Source organism: Diadema setosum, chromosome 8 (assembly GCF_964275005.1).
Source record: "Diadema setosum chromosome 8, eeDiaSeto1, whole genome shotgun sequence".
Taxonomy (NCBI): domain Eukaryota; kingdom Metazoa; phylum Echinodermata; class Echinoidea; order Diadematoida; family Diadematidae; genus Diadema; species Diadema setosum.
This window is the reverse complement of record NC_092692.1, coordinates 37,275,023-37,284,669: the sequence shown is the minus strand read 5'-3', so window position 1 is coordinate 37,284,669 and position 9,647 is coordinate 37,275,023. Positions and strand designations below refer to the sequence as shown.

Below are 9,647 nucleotides of genomic sequence, written 5' to 3'. Positions count from 1 at the left end.
CCCTCAAAGAAGAAGAAGAAAAAAGTGGAGATGGCAGAAGTAGGCCGGTGTTGAAGAAAAGAGGTGGGGAAAAAAAAGAGTGCTAAGAAAGATTTCTCCGAGTCTTCCTTTATTTCCGTCCTGGTGTCCTTTTCTCTTACCTCTTTTCTCTGTCCCGTCCCCCCCCCCCCCCCCAAATGATGTAGAGATGCAGGAAATGGAGAACGCATTAAAAAATGGAAGAGATGATATGTAGTGACAAGTCACGGATCGGACATTCATTCACCGCTTTTCTCTCTCTTCTCTCCTTTCTTGGCGGGCGGGACAGGTTAGTGGACGCTCGGGGAGAGTGGAAGTCTTGAAAATTAGGGATCAATGACCAAGGGATGTGAATAGTTACCAAAAATAGCCAAAAGGAGAGAGGCCACTCGGGAAAGGCAATACAGATTGTGAATGCTTGGTGGTTGCTTTGCTCTGTGTATGTATGTGTGTGTGTGTATGTGCAAAATATGGTCATTTAGCATTGTAGGGCATATTTGTAAGATACGGCAGTTGAGAACACACCTATGGGTGTTGTATGTGAGCAGCCATATTGTGTCATCAGGACTACACTTTTTTTTTTCAGTATATTGAAGAAATCAACGCATTGATAATGATTATTTCAAAGCTAGACAACTATTCAAAAAGAATTGTTATAGAGAGCTTGTGACAGGAGTGCTTAAATGGATGATATAGTTTTAGTTGAGATGGAGCTACAGGTTTTTAGCTCGCCTGAGCCAAAGGCTGAAGTGAGCTATTGCGATCGCCCTTCGTCCGTCGTGCGTAAACTTTTTACATTTTCATCTTCTTCTTGAAAACCCCAAGACCGATTCTCAGCAAACTTGGCAGGTAGCATCCCTCGGGGTTAGGAACTCAATTTGTTAAAATGGGCACCGTGCCCCACCCAGGGGGGCCCAAACCCCCCCCCCAAAAAAAAAAAAATAAAAAAATTAAGGAATCTGTAAAAATCTTCTTCTCTAGAATCAGAAGAGATAAGCTAAGTTAATACTATGAGTGAGTACATTGATGACTATAGTTTCAAGTTTGTTCATGGCAGAATCAGGGGTGCCCCCCTTGGGACCCAGGGGAGGGGTCCTAATGGGGCCTAAATTGTACATTTTCATCTTCTTCTTGAGAACCCCATCACCCATTTTCACCAAACTTGGCAGGTAGCATCCCTAGGGGGTTAGGATCTCAATTTGTTAAAATGGGCACCATGCCCCACCCAGGGGGCCCCCAGGGGGGCCCAAACCCCCAAAATGAAGGAATCTTTAAAAATCTTCTCTAGAATCAGAAGTTACAGAGCTAAGATAATGAGTGAGTACATTAATGACTGTAGTTTCAAGTTTGTTCATAGCAGATCCAGGGGTGCCCCTCTTGGGGGGGGGGGGGCTGGGAAGGTCCAAATGGGGGCCTGAATTGTACATTTTCATCTTTGAAAACTTCATGATGGATTTTCGTCAAACTTGGCAGGTAGCATCCCTAGGGGGTTAGGGATCTCAATTTATCAAAATGGGCACCATGCCCCACCCAGAGGGCCCCAGGGGGGCCCAATCCCCCCAAGTTAAGGAATCTTAAAAGATTTGGGCCCTTATTGTACATTTTCATCTTCTACTTGAGAATGCCTGGTCAAATTTTAGTAGAGCTGTGAATAATTTAGATTAGTGACTGCGTGAAAGGTGAACTTGCGATACTCCGGTGAGTGCTAGACCCGCGGGTCTCTTGTTAACTTTTTTTGTGAGATAATGACAAATGAAATATTGAAGAGCATACAATTCTAAGTATTCAAAGTTCATTTGATGAAAGTTGGTTTTGTAATGGCCATGATATCCAAAAACAAAGTGGAACCTGATTAGAGGTGGGAACCACCTTTATTTGGATCACTTTGTTTTACTTTGTGTTGGGATATCTTGGCCATTTCTAAACCGATTTTCATCAAATAAAGTTTGAATTCCTCTCAGAATTGTATGTTCTTTCATATTTCATAAGTTGTTTTTTAAATTATATCATAAAAAGTTAAAACCTGAATCCCTTCCTCAACCAAAACTATCCATCCCTTTAAGCTTGGACTACTGCTCCTTGATGAACATGATGATGAACATCACTGGTGATAGAAAGTTATGTTCTGAGATAGTCGAGAATAAATTTCGCATACATTGACATTGGAAATATTTTAAAACTACCAAAGACTGTATGGATGCCATTGTATGATAATATTGTAAAGAAAAGCACACCGGACGACATTAGATTTAGACATGCTACGTTTGAATATAAAACAATGTGCAGTTTCAAGACCTTTGTGGTCACAGATCTTTAGAAAAGTATATTTTGTTTTTGTTCCATGCCACTAAGCTGTGACTTCTGCATTTCTGTCCTGCCTTTCCTGTTCTCATGACAAGAGGAAGGGGGGGGGGGGGGGAGTTAAACAGCATGCCATTAGTCAGACACCCTGCTGTCTTCAGCCTCTGTTATTCTTTCAATATTTTCACATGCACTGTGGCGGGCTTAAAATCCCATCGCAAAGCAGATCTTTCAATTGGCAACATGTTCCGCCATGTTTATATGCCCTGAATACTAGTACATGTCCTCGCGCGTTCTCGCTCTTCTTTCTCTCTCGCTGTCGAACACTTTGACTCCGGCTGGGGTCAGAGACGATCGTTGTGCGTAGGTCCACTCCCCGATACGATACGTAGGGACTAGGACCCAGGCCGGGCCTCAATTTGCACCTCCGAACCACTTATCCTCGCACTTTTCAGGTGTTGTTTTGAGGTCAGCCCAAGAAATACAACGTCAACAATGCCCCGGGGCACGTCGTCCCCGCTTGGCTTTTTCTCTCCAGGAACTAGGTCTTCTACCACGCACCACTGGGCGAGGGAGGAAGCTCTGATGCAAACAAAAACTGTGAAGGCAAAAAGGGGTGGGGGGGGGGAGGGGGAGGGGGAGGAGACCGAGTGAGAATGCAACTCTGATTCTCTGCGCCCTACAAGAGGACCCATAATGCGGTCTGCCTATCCCCTTTGCTTGATAGTATGCCAAGCATTCCAACAACCAATGTCTGTCATGATCGTGCACTCAGAGCAGAATGTAACCCAGTTTTGTCAAAATGAGCAGCTTGCGGGCCTTTTATTATTTTACTTCTATTCGACAAGTGGCTCTGACTTCATTTTTTTTTTTTTTTGTCCTCTACTTCTCAATTTTACCTGCCTTCAAAAGTCAAAATTTATCTACTCTGCTAGCACCAAGTGTTATTGTCAGTTCATATATCGTATATACAAGTTCACTTGAACTTTTTACAGATAGAAAGTGTGATTGTGTGTTGGTGGTTCATTTTATCAAACAAAAACAAGTGATAACTTGTGAGAGTTGATCATAAAACTTCAAACAAAAGTTATAATTAGAAGGTGTTTTTTTTTTTCTTTCTTTCTTTTCCATTTTGACAGCTACACTGTACACGTTGTATGTGCCAGATTTAATGAGTAGAAATTTAACCCATAGTATACCAGATGCATCGTGTCATGTGCAATCAGTTTTTGGTTGATAATTAGAGGGCTTGTAAACAGATAGTGGCTTCTACAGTCTGGATTCTTAATGCTGTCCCGTAAAGCTTGGGAGAAAATGTCACCATTAATTACTACCCATTAACTGATGTGTGGTTAAATTAATCATGCAGTTTGAATTGGCTTTTGTATTGGAACCATTGAGACTCCAGTGCAAGGCCATTACCCTTTGAAAGTATTAGAATTAGTCTTGTAATTTGTTTTGCAAAAACTCAGTCATTATTTTGTGGCTATGGTGTTTCAACTTCTGTGTAGAAAAAGCCCATTACCACATCAATCAATCTTAATTCTGTTGGAGGTGTTCAGAATTCTGTTGGAGATGGTGGAGTTTGCATTTTCCATGTCCAAACCCTGAACTGCAATTTCTTTCCGGAGCTGTAGTTACCAGCCGTGGAACCCCGTTGAGACATTGCTATGCGCGAGAGTGGCGTGGACGCCATGTGTTGGATTTTTTTTAGATCGCTTGGCAATTACTCCTTGAAGTGTTACTGTATCACAGGATTACCGTATTACTCTTACTCCAGCGACTCCGATTGCTATAAATGTATAGCATGTTGTCCAAAAAAAAAAAAGAAAGTGTCCAGCTCTGTGATGCGAAATGAAATCCAAACACGGCCAGTGCAATCTTTGTTGTCACTGGAGTGTGCATGTGATTCCCAGAGAGGCATGCACTAATGGTGGTTCATGTGGACATGTCACTCGTGCTCAGCCAAGTGCAATAGTCGCATCATTTCCTCTCCTCTCATCCCGGGTAACCATCCCCACGAGGGGCGCGAAGACCCTTATTACACCAATCACTTGTATTTCCTCTTTAACCTCGGGGAGTCCGTGTGGATTTGCGTGAAGTGTGTCGTGTTTGCAGGATCCACTGCCCGTTTCCGCTCCGGTGGTCAAGACCGACGCAACTGCTCGGGCCAGCCCCCCTGGCAAGTTCGGGGCGAAAATTCCGTCTCTGTTATTTCCCTGATTTTATGCAGTAGGTGATGTGAAATGATGACAGTTTGTCACAAGTGGTGCTCAGAGGTGACAAACTCCTCCCTCCTCCCCCCCCCCCCCAATCATTCCTTGTGGAGGAGAGATTGAGGATTTGCTGTTTTCGCAAGCTCCTTCATCCCAGGAGAAGCTATAAGGCAGAGAGGATTAATGCATTTCGCTTTGGTGATTCTGTCCTCCTTGTCCATGTCACTTGGCCGGCATCTACCCACGGTCCATCTCCTGATTCGTCCCCTCGAGTCAGCTGTCACCGGAATTAAACATCGTAACTTCTCTTCTCCCTCCTCCCAACATCACCCCAAGACTTCTCTTTTTCGCATTCCATTATTCATATGTCCATCTTCATTCTAATCTGACACGCCATCTTCTATCGTCTCTTCATCGTTGTATCTTGTACTCCTTGTTACTTTTGATGCGTGGTTAAGAGCAATGCGTGTGAGTGTGTGCATGTGTAAGAGGGGTATATACTGTAAGTATTTTTAGAGAACTCGCGCTTAATCTGTGCTTGAAGCTATGCGTCCCTCTAAATCTCTGTATCTTATTCTCTAGTTCTGGGCTGTCTTCATGGATTATGTAAAGTGTAAATCCTGTGATGCCATTCAAGGACGCATCTTATAGATTTATGGAGATGTATGATATGCAGAATTTAAGTTGTTCGATATATTTTGCAAAGAAAGATAAGGACATAATTCCCTAGCAGGAATGGTGAAACTGAACACCTCTTGAGAATTGATATGCACGACTATCAAGATGACGGAATAAGTCAGATAATCTCATCAAGCGCTTGACCATGATAGAAATTGGCACGTGATGTTGCACGGTTGTCCTTAAGCAGCCTGGAAGTGATACGGTGGCTACAGTTGCCAGAGGGGTCACTGCTCTTTCATTGGCACGGCTGGTCAGAGATTGCATTGCTCACACACGGATGGTCACCTCCCCACGCTGGGGTGTGGAGTTGGGCCGACACCCCGCTGCACTCCAGAGCCGGGGAAATTGACCTCCTCCAGCACGCGATCAATATCCTCAGACACTGCAGCTTGAGAATGACAAGGGGCGGAGTGGAAATCCCTCCGATGAAAGGCGGGGAAGTGCTCTCAACCGAGTTGCTAGGGAACTGGAGGGAGCAGATTTTTATTATTTTTTTTTGTGTGTGTGTGTGTGCGTTCACACCCGCCAAACATCGCTTGTAGGAGATAGTGTCTGCCCGCATGCGAGACAACATCTTGCGAGCATTGCGCTTGACTTGCCCCATGTGAAATCCTTCGGGGAAAAAAAAATTGTCCCTATGATTGGTCCACTGCAGTAAGAAGATCCAAATTAAAAAGTTATTCCAGTCTTTTCAGATTTAAGAGGTCAAAATATTTGCCTTTGAACCCCATTTACATGTTTTGTTCACTCCTATATTTGACAATAGTCTGGATAGCTTTATCCCTACAAGTATTGTGTTGATTAACAAACTGATTTCTTGTGGCACGTTTATTGGTAAGGTAGGAAGACATGAAGTTATTGCTAAAATGATTCATTTCATTGTGAAGACTGTAAGGCAAGGCTAGTTTAGGGTGGCAGAAAAGTGGCCAGGAGGACTAGTATAGAGTGTGTGTTTGTGTGTACGAGTGTTTTGGTGGGAGGGGGCAACTGGTTTTCCCATCTGACCAACCTGTCGCGGGGAATGAGTCGTAAGTTGTTGTGACAACCGGCTCTCCCTGGTAAATCAGACGATGATGTCCCCCTAATTCACTCGGCTCGCCAGGGGTCCCTTTGATGCCCCGCCGCCGGCCCTCCGCCAAAGCCCACTCTGGCTTCAGGAAATTGTAGCTAATTTTCACCTCTGGAAACCCAACACCCACACCCTAATTGGCCGGTGACAATGGCAGACTGTACTGTGTGGCTTCGTCTCAGCGGGCCACTCCATATGGAACAAAGAGACAAATGAAAATGGCAGTCACGGTGTTTCCTGCTGTTCGCTGATAGTTCTTTGTTCTTTGTGTGTGTGTGTGTGTGTGTGTGGTATTTCCCGAGATATGTTTCCAGCCTCTTCTATGTGTACATTGTACTCTCATTGTCATATTCATCGATTATTACAATACTCCCCATACTTCCTTTCTACTTCAGAATGTATGAAGTCATTTCATAACCCCCAGTCTCCTCCTACTGTTGACTTCTTTGAAACGTGTCTGCCATGTTGTTACGACTCCTTTTCAATGTGTCCTCTATTGCTGTGCTACTTGTTAAGAGTAGTGACAATTCCAAGGATGTGCTGTTACCTTGGAAACCTCATGTTCAGTTTTTTGTTTTTGTTTTATTAGCATTTGCCCTCGGAGTCTCATGCCCTCTCTCCATCATTCTGTTTTTGCCTCCGAGTCAAAACCCTCTTGACCCGAGCTGTTGTCCCGCCATGGGTGAGATACAGTTGCCGTTGTGCGCTGGTGTATTAGCACCTGCCAACGTGCTGGCGGGCAAGCGTTTGATGTTCTGCCTTTCCCCTGGGCTGTACCTCTCGCTCTATCTTCGTCCTCCTGTGCCCCACCCCCCCCCTTCTTCCCCACCCCCCTTCCCCACCCAACCCCTGTCCTGTCTCTGTAGGATCTTCAAACCACATGACTTTCGTTTTTCCTACGAGATCAGCAGGAGCAGTTGTGCTTCGTACCTCTGTCAGTTTTTGGCATATCCTATCATGAAAACAATTCCTTGATTGCCATGGATAACTTCTTTTCAGCGATTAGAGGCCAACATTGTCTCCGTACAGGAGGTTCCATTTTCAGTAATGTCAGAAGATCTACACCAACTGTCCACCCTGCCAGCCTTGGCTCATAGAGATTGCCTATTGATACTTTAAGATCTTGACAATTTTCCTGCAAGCTAAGTTAAGTTGGAGTTGCACAAAAATGTACTGAGCAGTGAAGGCACTTGCATGCTTTTGCTGCCAGTATTTGTGATCTTCAAGCTCATCTGCTCTTCGGTTAGTATCATACCCCTTTTTCCCATCTTAGATCCTCTCACCTACTCCCTTTTTCTTCCCCACTTCTTTTCCTGTCCCATGTTCCTTTACTTCCACCCATCTTTCATAACTCCCTTCGTCTTCAAATACGAATCTTCTGTTTTTGTCCTTTATGATGTCTTCTTCCTCTCTCTTGTTTAGTTCTTTACCTCTTGTCATCTATTTCCAGCGGTGCTCCCTCTGTTATTTCCAACCAAGATTTCTTACGAGCTCTCCCATCTTCTCCCCCCGTGGGTGGCGACCGGAGATCCACCCTCTGGCCGACTCTGGCGGGGCCAGATTGCCCCGTTTAAATTGCCGGCTCAGGAGGGGGTTGATCCGCCGGGTTATTAGATTTTGGTGCCTGACGTCACGGCCACACATCAGCACCTCCGCACCGTCCCAATCCTGTTTGTGTCAATTTTCTCATGAAACAAAAAAAAAAAAAAAAAAAAAAAAAAAAAATGGGGGTAGGTCTTATGGCTTGTTGGTTGTTGTGTTGCAATTGCTCGCAGATACCTTTTCAATGATACAGATATGTATTAGCATTCTTGTTTTCCTCATCTGTGCGTGAACATCAATCTTGTCAGCATACTATAAAGCAGTTTTGGATAATGACAAGTTATGGTTGGTGTCTCTGTCTCTTGTATCTTCTGCAGGTACACATTCAAGATGCCAAGCCTCGAGTTTGAGTCGGGCGTCGTCCACCAGATTATCAACGATGACGATGCAGTCCTCCCCCTCTACCAGGGCAAGGTAGTTGGCAAGGTGGAATCCATCGAGGACCACTAGCTAGCCACTAGGAAAGCTGTCTTATCGCCATGACATGCAGCCAGCCGCCGGGCAGACTCATCCCCTCTCTTCCGGTAATCATCCCTGGAGGAGCGCTGGGGTTTGCCAATAGACACCGCCAAGTTTGTTATGTCATCTCGTACCACACCGGGACAGGTTTTCGGAGGGAGACATGGGCACCCCGAGAAAGCTGCTCACCATCATGCCTGTTGCCGTGGATACCCCTCCCATCTCCAAAAAACAAACAAACAAAAAAACACCAGATAAGACGAGGGCGTAGTGCTCCCGGCAGAATCATCCTGACTTTACGGCGCCCTCGAACTCTCTCATCCTTTCCCCTAGACTCGAGAGGGCAAAATGTCCAGTCGACGAGAGAAAGGTATCAACGCTGGGGCATCTTCTGTAGGCGGAGTTTGCATCACCATGGCAATGGTGCAGAGATTGTCCAAGAGGGTAAAATCCCACCAATAACATTGAAAGTGATGGGGACATGGCCATATTTTATTGGATTGGGGTTGGGGAAGCAAGCAAATGCCTAGTCAAAATAAAGGGATGCCACTTTTTATACTGACGACTGACTTACTGATGGTTTTTAAAGGAGTGTATGCTGTTGAACCCCCACACAAGAGCATGCTGGGATATCATTTGGCATTAAATGCTTGCTAAGAACCTCTCAAACGTGTTTTGCTTCTCATCATTCACTGCTCATCCCATTTTGTTTTTGTTTTTTTCCGCAACGTGCTAGTGTCAGGGTATGTATAGCCATTCTCGCACTGGTTGCGATAGAAGCCGACTCTGTTCAATGCAGGAGGTCGGCTGCTGGTGAAAAGTTGAAGAGGAGGCGTGTCACTGTCATTAATTGAATTGATGTGTATTCTTATGACAGATTCTTCCTTCTCATTTCAGTGTGGAATAGCAATGCCAAATAAGAAGAGATGTATGACAAAGTATTTTGACGCAAGAAAGTGTCTGGGGAAGAACACAGACTGGTACAGTTAAGAAAGAGTGTAAAGAGTGTGTATTCTTTCATCTATCTCTCTTGTAATAAGACAGTAAAAGCTGTTATTTAAGTTATGGCTATAGGGTGTATGAAATTGTACTGGTCGTATTTTGACTGATCATGTGTTGTATGTATTAATACTTGTATCAAGACTGACCACCTGAATTCCTGTTTGGGGAAAAAAAGGAAAAAAAAATCATCTCAGAACAGCCTACCTCAGAACTTTTGTTATCATTGTTTAAAAAAAGAAAGAAAAAAGAAAATATGTCCTCAAAAGAAGTTATGTTATGCACCAGTGAAGATTTAGGAT

The 9,647-nt window shown here is 44.4% G+C and overlaps 1 pseudogene; it reads left to right on the top strand.

The window, feature by feature from the left end:
- LOC140231413 (axin-1-like) overlaps positions 1-8,584 on the top strand; it is a 44,561-nt pseudogene extending 35,977 nt beyond the window's left edge.
- Positions 8,585-9,647: the final 1,063 nt, after the last annotated feature.